Raw genomic sequence first — 16698 nt, 5'->3', positions numbered from 1 at the left:
GCGCTTGCAGAATAGATCCCACACGCCAAAGAGAGAATAACATTAAGCAAAAGGTGACATAAGAACTGGTTTAAAATGTTTGAATTAGTTGTATGTATTTTATGGTATATTTATTTGTGTTGTACCCCGCCCCAATCCAGAGGGGAGGTGGGTAACAAATAAATAAAATTATTATTATTATTATTATTATTATTATTATTATTATTATTATTATTATTATTATTTGGTAGGGTGGGACACTCAAGATCACTTAGCACAAATGAACGACCTCTTAACAGATTTTTATGTGGCCACATTTTAAATACCCCCTTTGCAGGCACAATCAGTGTGGTATGAGGGTGGAGATTTCTCCTGCTCATTCAGTGAAAAAATTAAAATATTATGCTGTGAACTCTGCAAAGGAGAATCCCTGCTGCAATTTAATCATCTGGAGCTTTGCAACATTTTCTTTGCTTCCTGCACCGGAGTCCTTTAAAGTTCCTTGCTGCTCTAAAGTATATTGTCTGTTCCTGCATCACAAAACTGGAAAACAGAAGCCATATGATAAATTCATGGATGATAATGCTATCAATGACTACTAGTCATGATGGCTAAATACTACCTTCAGGATCAGAGGCACAATGCCTTTGACCATCTCACTAACACTTGATGGGGGAACAACCACAAGAGAAGGGTATTTGCTCTCTGTTCTGGTTGTTAGATCCCATAAGCATCTAAGGACAAAACAGGAGACTAGCAGTGGAGGTGGAACTCAGTAATTTGTAGGTAAATATTGCAGAGAACCTGGGGCAGGATCTACACTACTGCTTTAAAATGGTTTATAATTGTTTTGACAAGTGTTGGGGCCCTGGACATACTCCCTATACAGTCTACAAAACATTTTCAAACTGTTATATCCTGCTTAGTGTAGATCTGGCCTGGGAAGGTGCTACAGCCATGGCCTCCAATGTCTATATCCTAACGCATGGAGGAGCATGGGAAACAAACAGGGTGAACTTGAAATTCAAGCACAAGATGGTAAGTGTGATCAGATAGTTATCACTGAGATTTCATGGGATAAAACTCATGACTGGCATATTAGCAAGTGAAGGGTATACCTTGTTCAAAAGGAACAGACCCAACAAGAAGGGAGGGGGACTAGCATTATATGTAAGGAGTGTATACACCTGTGTGGGAATTCTGAGAATGATTCTGAGAATGGGATCCTTGTTGAAAGCATTAGTAAAGGAAGAGGGAGGGAGAGACAAGAATGATATAGTTTGTCCAGTTTACTACAGGCCACCCAGCCAACGGGAAGTCATGAATGGTGCTTTTCTAGAACAGATGACAACAGTTTCACAAAGGCAAGCAGTAGTAGTTATGGGGAGTTCAATTGTCCTGACATCTACTGGAAGTCTACTTTTGCAAAGAATGAAACATCCAATAATTTTTTGACAGCTTCATCTCCCAGAAGGTGGAAGAAGGAACAAACGGATCTGCTGTTCTGGACTTAATTCCAACCAGCAGAGAAGTAGTGGTAGATGACATCACGGCAGGAACCTCAGGCGAAAGTGACCATATCACCTTGGAATTCATGACAGAGAGGGTTGTGAAAGCTGAGCTGAGTCAAGCATGTGCTTTGGACTTTAGGATAACCAATTTCAAAAAGCTCAAGAAATGTTGGGTGGGATCCTGAAGAAAAAAAGAGTTTGGGAGGAATGAGAAATCCTGAAAACTGAAATACTGAGGAGCCCCACATCCCTGCTTTGAAGATTAGCAAAATGGGGCAGGACGAGGGGGTGTTTATTCCTTTCCTCCTGTGCTATTTACCCTATCTAAAAGCCTCCCCACCTCCAGCTGATATTAGCTCCACAGGGGAAGCCATACAATTACCATCTGGGAATTTGTATGCTCGACTCCCAGGGGTTAATAGCAGCCATGTACGTGTTCAGTTTAGATTGCTGAAATGGCACAGTGGAAAGAACAAACTCCCGTCTCCCAGTGCCACTTATCTAATCTTCAAAGCAGCCATGTGGGGATGCTAATTACTGAACACATTCACACATGCAAACAAACGCATGGGAGATCCCATGAGTTGCTTTGGACGTTTGTGTGCGTTTAGAAATTAGTCAGGACTGTCAAAACTGAGGGTTAGAACTGTTCGAAGAATGCAATAGGCAGGACCTGTGGCTATCGCTATTTGGACATAATCATAGCGTCTCATGAGATATTTTCTCTGTCTCATTTGATATATGGAAATCGGCAAGGGGAGCTGAAGGTTGTTTACGTTTGCCTCTTTGCAGGCAGCTTTTACCGGGACTTCATTGCAACACTCGGAAACCTATGAATGTCCATCGCCCAGACCAGTAATGGCTGGCTCTGAGGCTCAGTGAGAGGATTGCTGGTAGAATCTGGAGGACAGGGCCCTGGGTGAGAGAGCAAGGAAGAAGCGTGACGCTGTGCACTTTCACTGTTGCCTTGAGGGTTCTACAGTGTTAAGTGGTCCACCTTGCTGACAGCTAAAACTAATGACAGAAAGGAGATGTGCTATGGGATAATCCTGCATTACATTCATGATAAATGGGTGAGTCTTAAGCCACTGCTGTGTATTTTTCCATGTGGTAACAACAACAGCCATCCCTACTAATCCTGGGTTTGATCCAAATTGGAGATGGTTTAGTGTAATGTCTCCTTCTTTTATCAGTTGCTCAATGTTAAGAGTGAACTCAAAAAGCTACTATTCTCATTTTCTCAGCTACTCATGGGAAAATCAGCAGCAGCAGCAGGTTTATAGAAGGATGCTTTCACTTAGGGTGGCCATGTCTCCTACTTTACAGAGGACAGTTATCTATTTTGAAGAGATGGTCAAGGACAGTCTATCTGAAGATGGTGTCTATTTAATGAGCTGTCCAAGCCTGGTTAAAAATCAAAGAACCATAAAAGGGGGAGACTTGAAGCTGTGCGTCAACAGTTAGCGCTTGGGTATCAGACTGAACAAGCACACAGGTCAGTCTTATCGACTATGGTAAGAAGCCTTTTATTTCTATTTTAAAAATAGAAGATATTTCCGATTTGCACTAAACATATACATTTACATATGTGAATATTTTTTTCCTTTTTTGGGGTATGTGTATGTGTGTGATGATTTTCCTCTTTTTTGGTGATGTGTCAGTGGCCACCCCATTCCTACACACTGTTTGGGGGATTTTTTGTAAAATATCAAGTCTTAAAAAGGGAAGAGTATAATTTTGTAATACATTTCACTATATATAGAGAGAGCGAGAGCGAGAGAGAGAGCGCATAATGAAAAGTTATACACAATCTCACTCTTTTAATACTACCTGGAATTCTCCTCCGTAAGTTACATATGAATAACTTACAATAAAAAATTAGGCTCTGCTCTTCAGTGTTTTAATTACATAACTGTTACATAGACTCTGCCACCACTATTCATGTAGAACCACTCAGGATTACACCAGAAGAAAGAATGCTGGAACACAAAAAGAGCTCTGTAGAGTCAAGCCAATAGTCCATATTGTTCAGCATCCTTCCTGTTCCCCACCATGACCACCCAGATGTCCATGAAAGCACACAAGCAAGACTTGGGGCAACCGTTCTCTCCCACAGTTCTTCCCAATGCCTGGTATTGAGTGCCTCACTGAACATGGAGCTGCCATCCTATCATGACCAATAGTCTTTGACATACTTCTCTTTAAATGCCATCTAAAATGGTGGCCAGCACCACATCTTGTTGCAGTGGGTCACAATGAGTAAATTCAAAGTTCTCTAAATTCTGAGCTAAGGCTGAATAAACACATTTTTTCCTTGTTCTTTTCTATTGCTTCTTCCTGCGCCATCTGCTCCACAGCTTCAGCTATGGGGCAGTATATAAATGTAATAAATAAATAAAATAACTAAACTCATGCATTCACTTATTTTATTTGGGTAGAACGCTAAACTATTGATAGCTGTGTTAGATGAGAAGAAATTGGTGATCAGCAATAGGGAAAGAGTAGACCACAATGTTTTAGATGTAAGCAAAAGTATTCTGTCCAAAATGCAATTTCTTGGACTATTTGCTACAGCTGAAAAACCATGATTCTATAATTTTACTTTTGTCATGGTTCTGTTTATTAGACATTAATGCCAGGAAGCATACAGCTACCATGAGATCATTCAAACTTCTCTCCTGATCAAGCCACAGGCCAAGCGTGTGCAGCTAACAAGAAATAGGTACCCTCACCCTCTCGTCAGCACCAAAGGCAAACACCAAAAGGGTGAACTCCTCTTTGATATCACTCAAGGTCAACCCCCATTGGGTGACAACCCTCTCCCTGCAATGGGAATCAAATAAATATCCCTTCCCTAGATGTATGCTTCCATGTTTCACCTGGTAGCAGATGCAATCACTTCAAGTTGGGGCTTACTAGTCCAACTGTGTCCCTGCAGGTTGTTGCTCGTTTCTTGATGCAGCACCAACTGGGAAATATGAGGGAGTAGTGGTGTAATAGGTCTTTGCCCAGCTACTGTACTTCGTTCCAGCTAGTCTTCCAGCTACTGTACTTTGCTATCCATTAGCTGTCTGTCTGATGCCTGCAATGGGCCTCCAATAAGTACCTTTTCCTAAATGTTTACCACCCCTTTTTACATTTACAGCACAGTCTTATGTATGGTTAATTCCAAGTTCAGTGGGGTTTTCTACCAGGTAACTGTGCACAGAATTGCAATGTGAGATGGTATAATTACGGGCACCATTTCTCTCATCTTTGTACAGATCATGCAGCACAATAGTAAGGATGTTTGTTTCAACGGTGCTTACAACCAGTTCAAATGAATGTAGGATTACAATTTTAGCAACATTAGTATTGCACTATTAGCAACTAGATATATGATCATCAGTCAAGTGATAAAAGAGAAGTATCACGTTGGTCTTTGGGGAATTTATTTAAAGCAGAATATAAATACTATCCATGCAAAGATGGTGTCTCATAATTCTTTTGTAGTTCATTCAGTTTGCCTTTGGCACGATTTTATAGTATATGCACATCTTGTAAATGTATGAATTCAAACAAGTAAAAGATTTACATAATTTCCTCTTTTGTACTTGTCAACCCTAACTTCTAGATAGGCATTAAAAAAAACCAACTTGTCAGCATTTTTGTCATGTAGCTAAAACAGAAACAAAATTATTGACCAAGCAATGAAATACAGCTATTATGTATTTATTTTAAACAAAGCCATGGATTTCATCAAAAGCACATGGCGTACTGATATTCAAACCATTAAACTGCAAGCATAAACAGCAAACTAAAATAAACCTTGAGATCTAAATTGGGTGGTGGTTGTATAAATTAGGGTAAAAATAGTTCAGATGGGATTTAAAACTGCTTTAACTTTTCTGAAATTTAATTAGGCCACGTAGTCACAAATATATTTTATAAATATTCTATTGGCAAACACTGCAATGCTGTGCCTTTGCTCCGCCTAAGCATTCATTCACCTTTCCTATAATTAGTGATGGATATAACTCATGCCAGAGGAACAGTGGGGAGGGATAGGATGGGTGGAGCAGAAATCAAGCACTCTCTCCAATGGACACGATATTAAAACGTTAATTAGCTCCTTCATCTATCCCCTGTAGAGTGCTTGAGAGAGTGTGTGTACCTGGGTAGGTTGTAAGGATGATTCATTTTCCCAATGAACAGATGAACCAAAGCCTGTGCATTTTTGCTTTCATTCTGAAAAATGCTTTCAGAAAAGTGCCTTCACTTGTGGAACTCTCTCTCTAGAGGGTTTCATTTGGCCTCCCTCTGTTATGCTTAATGGCAAGCTGTTAAGACTTTTTAAAAATGTCACCTGGCTTATCGACTCAGTTCAAGTTTGTCTCCCTTATATTTATGCTTGAAGTGTTTTATCCCACTCTTGGTTTTATAGTAAGTAATGGATTTTAGTAGCTTTGATGTGTGTGTGTGTGTGTGTGTAATTTTATATGGATTTTTATGTTGTAAGTCACTTTGAGTTACACACACACACACACACACACATGTTGGATATACATTTACAAAGAAATAAAAATAATCATTTCATAAATGTAAATGCTGTGTGATAATTAAAAATAATAATTATGTAACTAAAATTGCAATCTTATGTGCACTTTTGCGGGAATAAGTTGTATTGAATTCAATGGCATTTGCTTCCACATAAATATGCATAGCACTGGGCCTCATGCTAAAAACTGAGAAACAAGTGAGCTGCACAAAGCCAGTACTATTGATCTACATCCTGAGAAAAATCAGCTTCCAATTGAGAAAAGTTATGAGACCAATTTCTACCGAACTAGTTTATCTGCTTCTTTTGTAGCTCTCCTTATAAAAAAGGCTCAGGGACAGTTGCAAAGAGAATCTCCCCTAAATATAACATAGGATGGTTTCACACAACATTCTAACCTACCCAGAGTGGGCTGTTGTTGAACCGTGGGTTATCATGTTGTCTGAACACAGCACATTTTCCAACCAACCCCCCCCCCCCCGTGCAATGCAGGAATCCACCCTAAAGCATACCTGACAGATAGTTGTCCAGCTGCCTCTTGAATGCCTCTAGTGTGGGAGAGCCCACAACCTCCCTAGGTAAGTGGTTCCATTGCCATACTGCTCTAACAGTCAGGACGTTTTTCCTGATGTCCAGCCGGAATCAGGCTTCCTGTAACTGGAGCCCATTATTCTGTGTCCTGCACTCTGGGATGATCGAGAAGAGATCCTGGCCCTCCTCTGTGTGACAACCTTTTAAGTATTTGAAGAGTGCTATCATGTCTCCCCTCAATCTTCTCTTCTCCAGGCTATCTCTGGAACCTGAGAGCACATCATAGTCCAGGGACTCTTCCAGTCTGCAGACATGAGTGGTGTACCACATGGGGTAATAGAGCACAGATCCAAAGGGTTGCAAGCCAGCCCTTGAGGCTTCCTTTGTAAGCAACTTCATATTTGTCCAAACAGACATTATTCACATTGTTGGGGGTGGGGGGGACAGCAAAGGGAGGTTTGGGCATACCAGAGGAATAGGAAAAAAGTTTACAATTGCTTAGTTCTCATTGAAATGGTAAGCTTGATTCAAAATGGTAAAACTTCAAAATGCAGATCGTGACTCATGAGACTGAATTCTCAAGTGTGTGTGTGTGTGTGTGTATTCATGCATATACAATGAATATGAATGGGAGAGAGAAAAGGGATTATTTTTGTATTTAGCAGAATTCTATCATGCTAGCTCCCATCTTCTGTCTAAAGTGGTACAGTCCTGACACACTGTTTTACACCTTGGTGAGAACTAGGCCAGTGAGTGGTTCGGAGTACTACATACTGTGGCACTGGGATGAGGCTGAAATCAAGAGCAAGAGAACATCATTCCATACAAAGGCCAGTTCCTTGATGGCATACAACTATGACAACTGGTAAATGACTTAATAGATGTTTGAATCAGAATGTGATAAAATTAATATAACAAAAAATCAACAAAACGAGACTGATAAATCAGGCCTTTGAAAGTCATGCTCCACCATCTCAAAAAGTCAAGCCTAATGCTTTTTATGCAGATAGTAGTAAAATTTATTATTTATTAAATTTATATACCGCCCCATAGCCGCAGCTCTCTGGACGGTTTACAAAAGTTAGACAACCCAACAAAAATTTAGTTCAATGGGACTTTCTCCCAGGGAAGTGTTCATAGGATTGCTGCCTTAAACTCTTTTTTAAAATAGTAATAATGCAGGTGTATTATTATTATACTGAAAAAATATTTTTAAAATTAACTCAATTATGTTAAGGAAGTTGTACAATAATTACTTGGTGCTTTGTTAATTTACGTCCATTACAGCATGCTAAATCAAACAATCTTACATGTTTTTTCAACTTTAAAGGTGTGATATTATTTCATAGTAGTCTTTTTTGCTACCATCCTCACAATAACATTAGCACATGAGAATTGTATAATGAGCAATTTAAAGTAGCTCTTTTACTCCTGGGTATTAGCTAAGGGTTTGTAAGAGAACTACAGTGCAGCCATGCTAGATTATTCAGAGAGTTTCATAAGGAGAAAGAGGATATTAAATTGCGCTACTAAAAAAGAAGAGATTATTCCCTGCCTCAAATACTGCCAGTCAGCTGTTCTCATTCAGTTCTTGTTAAACTAGCAAGGTAGATAATTTAAATATGAGCTCCATCACACCAGTGTTTTATTGCAATTTCATCTTGTCCTGTTTACCGTTTTGCCTCATGATCGTCACATGACATTGTCCCTATTCTGCAGTCATCTCACCTTATCCCCTCCATTTTCTGTGGTTTTCTGGGGTGGGGAAAGTACGGTATTTTTTCTCCATGTGGGATAAAACCGCCCTTCCATCCCCATGTATTGCTGTCCTCGCACTATGTCATGGAACGTCCCTTCTTGGGGTCGTGTGTGTTGAAGGGTGGTCTTGCTGATGGAAAAAGAGGGCAGGGTGGTTCTCCTCCATTCTGTAGAACCAATGAACCAGGAAGGGAGAGGGAGGGAGAGAGGGTGTGTGAAGAAGGGAGCATCATCTCACCTCTAAAGGCAGAAAAGGCATCCAGCTGATGAAGTGCTAAATTGCTAAATCACTAAACAACAAAACCAGAGCGGGCGGGGAGAGCTCCCATGCACATCACAATGTTCACCAACCACAAGAACCAATGAACTGAAGGAAGAAGGAGATGGGGATGAGGTGGGGTGGGGTGGGTGCAGTAGTGGAAGAGCGAACAAGAGAAAAGAGATTTCACCGAAACAATGGTGATACCCGGAAAGCACATGAAAGGGACCAGCGCTTAACGTGCTAATGAAAAAGAGGTGGAAACCACGGATCGTACCTGGGGGGAAAAGGTGCGATGGACCCCTCTGTTTGATTTTCATGAAACATTACAGACAGATTTCTATCAAATATGTAGAATGTTACCCATAAGTAAAAACAAAATAGATATGTGGAATAAGAGACTCAAAGTAGTACTGCAATATGATCTTTAAACATCTTGGACGCAAACCATATTGAGTAAGGTTGTTTTCAGAAATACATCTCAAAACATATTTACTGTCAGCTGGACCAGGCTTCACATGGGTTGGGATAGCCCTTATTTTGATCCAGTGAAGCCTTCAAGCAAACTTATGCAGCTGCCAGATTTGGATACATTGTGCCCAATTTGTCTGAGTGAAGCCATGTCTGCTGATACCCCTAGGCATGCCCCCTGCCATGCTGTTACCCCTATGGCACCATAAGGGAGGAGTCTGTGTACTCCATTCCCCTGAGGGGTTGCCCCACATTATGGAGGAGGGAGGAGCCATATAACTGTTTCTCAGCCTACTCAAACTGACTGCAAAGCCATGTTCTGGTTCGGGAGGTCTGTCCCTAGTGACCAAAGACGTTACTGCAGGCTTCAACCATGTGGACACATTAAAATAAAATTTAAAAAGGGTTTTATTTTAAGGTTTTGTTGTTATATTCTTTTAAATCCAGTTAAGGTCTTTTATTAGAATTATTGTATTTGTTGCATTTTTGTAAACTGCTGACCTATTTTATCCCATGTACAGCACTTTGTAAGAAAGTGCTATATAAAAGTATTATTATTATTATTATTATTATTATTATTATTATTATTATTATGTTTTAAAAACAAAATAACTCAAAGGTGCACATCCCTAGGGTCCCCACAGTATGCATATGAAATTTCAAGTATCTAAATTTGAATAAGGATAGAAAGAAAACTTTAAAAGGTGTGTGTGGTTTGTTTTCATCAAGAGTTCCTTGTAAAAGGTAGTTTGGGTTTTGCAATATATGCACAGAAGTTGTCATTTTTATATTGCTATGCCACATTTATCAATCTGCTGTATTTTGAAGCTTATGTAGCAATGGAAAGTATTTTTTTAATTGTCCATTTGAAGTTGAGATAGAATTACCTCTTGTATAGAACTAATCCTATACACAGTTCATAGCTTGGTTTTGCAGATTTGCCACCTCTCCCATATACATAACTTTTTAAAAGCAACAGTTTATTTATATATTATACAATTTGAAGCTCCCTTTTCAAAATTAGTATTTCCACACACCCCTTGCATAACTGAAGGTAAAAGACCCCAAGAGAAAGCTATTATTTTCATGCTAAATGGGTGATTTGTCCATATGCTAGAATAAAAGTACAGCTTATAAAGTGGGAAAAGAGACAACTGATAAATATTAATGAAGGCCAGATTTAAAAGAGAAGTTGTTTTAAACTGTCAAGAATGATCTGTGTGAAGTAAGCTGGAAGCTCAAATTATGTTCCCTCATTGCTTTAATACTGGCTAGTGTAGATCAAGTGCATGCAAAAATCCATAATAATAAGAACAGAACACTGTTTTGTATGTATAGATGTCATATAATTAACACACACAAAATGCCACATTACTGGTCATTAATTGTGCCTACAGGACTTGCTAGCATGTAATTGTGCAGGTGCAAAAGTACTAATTAGGCAGACAAATCACAAATAGCATTCACAAGTTGCTTGGTGTGAAATGAATATGTATCTAATACATTTTGAATGGGTACGCACAAGTCTTCTCACATTCCCTAGGACCTGAGGGTCATTAAAAATGTTTCAGCAACATTCTAGCATCAGTATACATTAATTGCAAGGGATTATATGAAGCCTAGCTCATCAAAATTCAACGGACAGGTGACAAAACTACAGAGTAGAAGGAAGGCATAAGGCCACAAGAGTAACAGAGAAAAACAAGTCACTTACTCCATTACTGTCAGTGGAACATTTATTAATTCCAAGAAGAATCAAGCTAGCAGAGGAACTGCCTAAAGTCAATACATTTTAAAGCAAACTGAGTTCAATCTCAAGTAAATAAATGACTGAAAATGTTAGTTAGATTGAGTTAGTTTGTTGCCTAGTGTCATAAGCTGGTCACGTTTGTAGACCCAGAACAATCAGCAAAGACAAAGGAGAGAAAGTTAAGCCAGGTGAAAAGATACCTAAGGGTCTGTCTTCATGACCCTTTGGATCTTTAGTAGCAACTATGCTTTTCAGCCAGCCTAGTGTCTAGTAGGGGTGTGCACGGACCCCCCGCTCCGCTTCACTTGCAGATCCGCCATTTTCCGGATCGGGCCGCTCCGCCCCGCCCCCGCTCCGCCCACTTCCGCTCCGCTCCGCCCAGAGCTCCGGATCCGGATCCGGAGCTCCGTTTCCCCCCCCCCCATAGGCTTGCATTGAAAGCTAAAAAATTATACAACTTTTTTTCTGTTCAAGTTAGAAACCTCATGTTTGGCACCATGACACCTCATGGGGATATACACACGCACGCCAAGTTTCAAAGCAATCCCATCATCCCCTGATTTTTGGCGAATTTTTGAAAATCGGGCACCCCACACACACCATCCCTGCGAGGTGGGCAGGGGAGGAGGGAGGGAAGGCAGGCAGGCATGCAGCTGGCATTTCTGGGGGCATAAGGAAGTGAGCCAAGGATAAGCCAGTAATGCATATAAAATGGAATAAATCAATAAACAAACAAAGGAGGGGTGGAATTAAAAGCAGCAGTGTTGCTCAATAAACAGCAAGAAGAATTTTTTAAAAAAAGGCTATATCTGTCTTTTACCAGCAATAGGGGGACGTGCCCGGGGGAGGGGGAAGTAGCTGCCAGTTCAAGACAGCCACCAACAGCTCTGAGAAGAAGTAAAACGCTCACTTCAACTCATAACAGGCATTGCTCCACCACTGAGAAGTAAACGCTCACTTCAACTCATAATAGGCATCGCTCCACCACTGAGAAGTAAACGCTCACTTCGACTCATGATAGGCATTGCTCCACCGTTTTACTCTCTTTGGAAGGCTCTAATGGCCTTCCAGTGCAGGAGAGAGTGGGGGCACGTCCACGATGAGATGCCCTAGGGGAGCTCATCCCCTTGCACCACATCTATTCAGTTGTTCACCAAGGTTAGGGTGGGGAGCAGTGCTGTGTTTCTATCTCTTATTCTTGGCTTAGTATATGATTTCAGGTTGTGTTTGTGCATTTGGTAGGGCTACTGTTTTAAAAAACACTGGGAAAAGCCCGTTCAGATGAAGAAAGAGAAGTTTCCCAGAATCCCAAGTTACCCGTTTTGCCTATCCCCTCCTCTAACTTTGGGATCATGTGATCATGACCGGGAGCTGACTCTGCCCCTCAGCCCTTTGAAAAAGGTATTTTTCCCGCCGATTTTTAAAAAACTTCTAGCGCGCGACCCGGACAACGCAGAAAGTTGAGAGTAGTCTCAAAATGACCCGCATCCACGACTCTCTGTGCACAAGAATTTTCAGAACGATAGCTTAAAAACCAACCCAGTTATGCCCGAGTCTTTCCCTCAATGCAATCCTATGGGTGAAAAGCCGAAAACGCCGTTTGAGCCGCGCGGTTGACCCGATTTTCACAAAAATATAGCACGCGACCCAGACAACGCAGAGAGGTGAGAGTGGTCTCAAAATGACCCCCATCCACGACTCTCTGAGCACAAGAATTTCTAGAACGATAGCTTCAAAAAGAACGTAGTTATGCGCGATTATTTGCCGCAATGCAATCCTATGGTGAAATGTTTTCAAGATGGCGACCGGAGCGCTCCGCCTGAACTAGGAGCTCCGAAAAATGGCCGCTTCTCTTCGCCTTGCTTCTAGGGGGTCCGCGGTCTGCTCCTACTCCGCCTCTGGGTAAGGCGGAGCAGGCCAATCCGCTACTGCTTCTACGCTCCTAATCGGAGCGGATCACACCCCTAGTGTCTAGGAGTACTACTATGAGTTGGTCATATGCATACCAAACACCACATGCTAAACTCAGGCAAACACTACTGCTCAAAAAGCTCTGGTTACAATTAGATACAGTGACAGTGACAGACATACTCCTCTGGGCTTTATTAATAATTGACTCAATCTTGTTGAGATTTCCTTCTCTGAAATTTTGTGAAGGCCAAGCCCAGAGGACCTGTTATGATAGGGTGACCAAACGTCTGGATTGGCCTGGACAAGACCGGAAATCCCGCCCCCAAGCAGGATCCAGGGGGAGATTTCAAAATCCCCCCAAATGTCCGGGAAAATCGGAGCCCTGGCCCAGCCCTGCGTCCCCCAGGGACGCTCTCCCCTTCTCTTCTATGGTGGCGCCAGCACGCCAGCACAGAGAACAAGCCTGGTGTCACTGGGGAAAAGGAGCTGGGAGACCCATTCTCCGAGAACGGGCTTCCCAGCCCCCTCCCCCCAGGGACGCTCTCCCCTTCTCATCTATGGTGGAGCAAGTGCGCCAGCACAGAGGAGAAGGCTGGTTCTTCGAGAACGGGCTTCCCAACCCCAGCCCCCCAGGGACGCTTTCCCCTTCTCCTCTATGGTGGCGCAAGCGCGCCAGCACAGAGGACAAGCCCGGCGTTGCTGGGGGGAAGGAGCTGGAAGACCCGTTCTCCAAGAACGGGCTTCACAGCCCCCGCCCCCCAGGGACGCTCTCCCCTTCTCCTCTATGGTGGTGCAAGCGCGACAGCACAGAGGACAAGCCCGGCGTCGCTGGGGGGAAGGAGCTGGAAGACCTGTTCTCCAAGAACGGGCTTCCCAGCCCCCACCCCCCAGGGACGCTCTCCCCTTCTCCTCTATGGTGGCACAAGCGCGCCAGTACAGAAGACAAGCCCGCGTCACTGGGGGGAAGGAGCTGGGAGACTGGAGGCTGGGGAAGGCTGGAGGCTGGGAACGGGTCCTCCAGCCCCACATCCCATCACCCGCCATGCGTGGGGCTCGCCTCGGCTGGGAACGGATAAGCCCAGTCGGGGGGAGGACCAAGCGCAGCCCTTTTCCACCTCTCCCACCCCCTCCCCCATGATCCCCGATTGTGCCGAGAAGGGAGGGTAGGGCGGATAAGCCCGGTTGAGGGTTGGGGAACCAAGCGCGGGCTTTTCCTCTGCGCAGATAAAGAGAGGCGTGGAGAAGGCTTTGGGCCCTGAATCGGGCCAAAACCTGCAGCCTAAGGACAAAGAATAAGCCCCGGAGCTGCTGCGGCGCTCCCCGCTCTGCAGCCGGGAGCTGATGCCGCCGCTCCGAAAAAGACGCTGCTTTTTTGCTCCTTAGTCCCACGGAGAGGCTGTAGAAAAGCGTCCTCCAGCCCCACATCCCATCATCATCATCATCATCATCATCATCATCATCAAAAAAGAAAAAAAGAAAAAAGAGATGACTTCTTCATATACGTCTGGTAAGAAAACATATTACTTATCATAGGAAAAATACAGATAACACACATTCAGTTTTGGTAGCTTGAGTATAAAGGATGTAGGTGAAAGCAGGGTGTGCACTCACACAAACACACACACAGTCTTAGGAACAGAGGAAGCTGCCTTATATTGGGTTAGATCACTGGTACATCTAGCCCAATATTGTTGACACTGACTGCCAGCAGCTCTCCAGGGTTTCAGGCAGGATTCCTTCCTTGCCCTACCTGGGGAATCCAGGGATTGAACCTGGGACTTTCTGCAAGCAGAGCTTGTGCTCCACCACTGAACCATCCTTAGCTCTGCCCAGTCCAAGTTCAAGATCTCTTCAACAACTCCAAAGAAAATAAGAAAACTGTATGATTGTTTAACAATAAAAAAGTGGCTTCCTATGGGAGCAAATTTTATTGGCTGATCCAGAACAGTCTGACATATAAACAATGGCTTCTTGGTGTTTAGTAATGTTATTATTTGGATAAAATACTCTGATTACTGTGGCAACTGGCTGGTGGTTCTCACTAATATCCATTATTAGAAGCTCCCATGTGTGTGGCACACTCCAATGTCACACAGTGCACCGGAGTTTCATGTGTATTCAATTACTGTAGCATTATGAAGGAATGTAACCTGTCACCAACAAGCCTCCCATTAAGGTATTTCTATTGGAATTCTACTGAGGAAAATTCTGACCAGCAAAATATCTCACCTATGCCAATATGAGCAAGATTTCCTAAAACCTTTGCTGGAATTTTGAGTCATGAAGGAAATTTGTTTTTAGCCATCCTCTTTGGTATGTGGTTTGGCTCGCTTGCTTGCGTGATTTGTGCCTACTTGCTCTGTAGTAAAAAGGAAGAAGTAGTTCTTTAGCTGGTGCTAGAAGAAAGTAATTAATTTTTTAAATAATTAAAAAATAGACCTTCCTCTCCAGTTTGACCCATAGATCTTCCTCTCCAGCTCGTTTAAAATAATTGGCATGATGTATATTTTGTAACAGTTGCTGGTAATTGTTCATCCTTCTTTTTAAAAAAATCTTTTTTAAAAAATAACAGAGTTGTCCTTATTATCTCTCTTTTCTTGCTTGTGGTGTTTTTTTCTAAATGAAAGTGACAGGCAGTGACAAGTCATGCTGTCTTTTACTGCTTCAGAAATTTCTTATCTATTGAGCATGTTTTAAGTATGGCTGCTTTCTGGATGTTGGTGTGGATGTGTTTGGTAGGCCTAGTTTTCTCTAAAAAAAATATTGATGTGATGCTGGTGACAGATGTGACTAACAGAATAATTGTAACTTTTCCCTGCTACCATAGTTCTTTAACTTCCATAGTCAGTTGTGTATATTTTCCTCTCTTTTCCTCTTCCTTTTCTGCAACATTTTTGTTATTAGGTATTGCTTTGTCATTTAGGTATGTGCGTTTTTCTTTTTTGTTTATGACTGTTACGTCTGGTTGGTTGCAAAGTATTGCCTTGTCCCAGAATTGTCCCAACATAGCGTAGCTTGGCTTGACTTGTTTGAGTGTGTCTGGATCTCATACTCTCTGAAAGCATCTTCCTGGAGAGCACCTGCTGGCTGCATGATCCATGAGGCCAGGTTCTGTGAGTGCATAGTTATCCTTGACAGGAAAGACTTGCACTTGCTAGAGTCAGGTGAACAGATGTGAAGAGGCTGCAGTCCTATATTCAATTATCTGGGAGTATTTATTGAAATCAATGGGACTTGTTTAAGTCATTTCTTTGGGCAGTTTTCTTTGGGGGATTTCTGTTCTCTGCACACTGAGGCAGTGTAAATTCAGGAGATATTTGGATAAAAGGAGGGAAAGATACTTGTCTAACATTGCAATAATGGGCATCTGTTCAGATACATTGAATGTCTCACTTGTTCTTTATTTCAGTGATTTTAACATTAAGATTTTATGTAGAACAGGTTTGTCTTAATTGTGTGCTGTGAAATCAGACATGTGACCAAGGCCATGTTTGGGTGGGCATGCCTCCTTGGGGGCTGGGTATGTTGGTGGGTACGCCCCCTTGGAGTGGCCATCTTGTCCTCCTTTTTGGTTTCCAAAATATTGTCACCCTATGTTATGATCCCATAACAATAATTGTTCTTCCTATTTTCTCAAACTGTATGCTTGTGAACATGCTCTGGAGCCTGCATTGCCACCATGAAGTCGGGGAATGGCAGAATCAATTGTGGGAATCAGTTATTCCTGGCTCATTGCATTTAGCCAGGAGCAACTAAAATCTATAATCCCCATAAAGTTATAGATGCTTTTTGGCTGATGCCTTGGCTACCTTGAGATCTCTCCAATGCCAATCCACAGCAAGGGTAAGTTTGGGTACCTCTGAGTCCATTAAAAGCTGGGCCTAAACTTTAGTGGTGGCATGGATTCAACTTATAATGCACTGGGGAAGGAATGCCTGAGTTCACCATTCCAAAAACTCAGTTACAAAGCTCAGTGCTATAACTAATTGAA

General features: G+C 42.2%; 1 protein-coding gene across 1 annotated transcript in view; it reads right to left on the bottom strand.

Annotated features, from left to right (window-relative positions):
• The window catches only part of PRKG1 (protein kinase cGMP-dependent 1), a 705793-nt gene that overhangs the window by 203796 nt on the left and 485299 nt on the right, over positions 1-16698 (bottom strand). The gene's annotated exons all lie outside the window — the stretch shown is intronic.

This window comes from Elgaria multicarinata, chromosome 8, assembly GCF_023053635.1.
Source record: "Elgaria multicarinata webbii isolate HBS135686 ecotype San Diego chromosome 8, rElgMul1.1.pri, whole genome shotgun sequence".
NCBI classification, from domain to species: domain Eukaryota; kingdom Metazoa; phylum Chordata; class Lepidosauria; order Squamata; family Anguidae; genus Elgaria; species Elgaria multicarinata.
The sequence above is the reverse complement of the archived record's forward strand: the minus strand, read 5'-3'. Positions and strand labels throughout refer to the sequence as shown.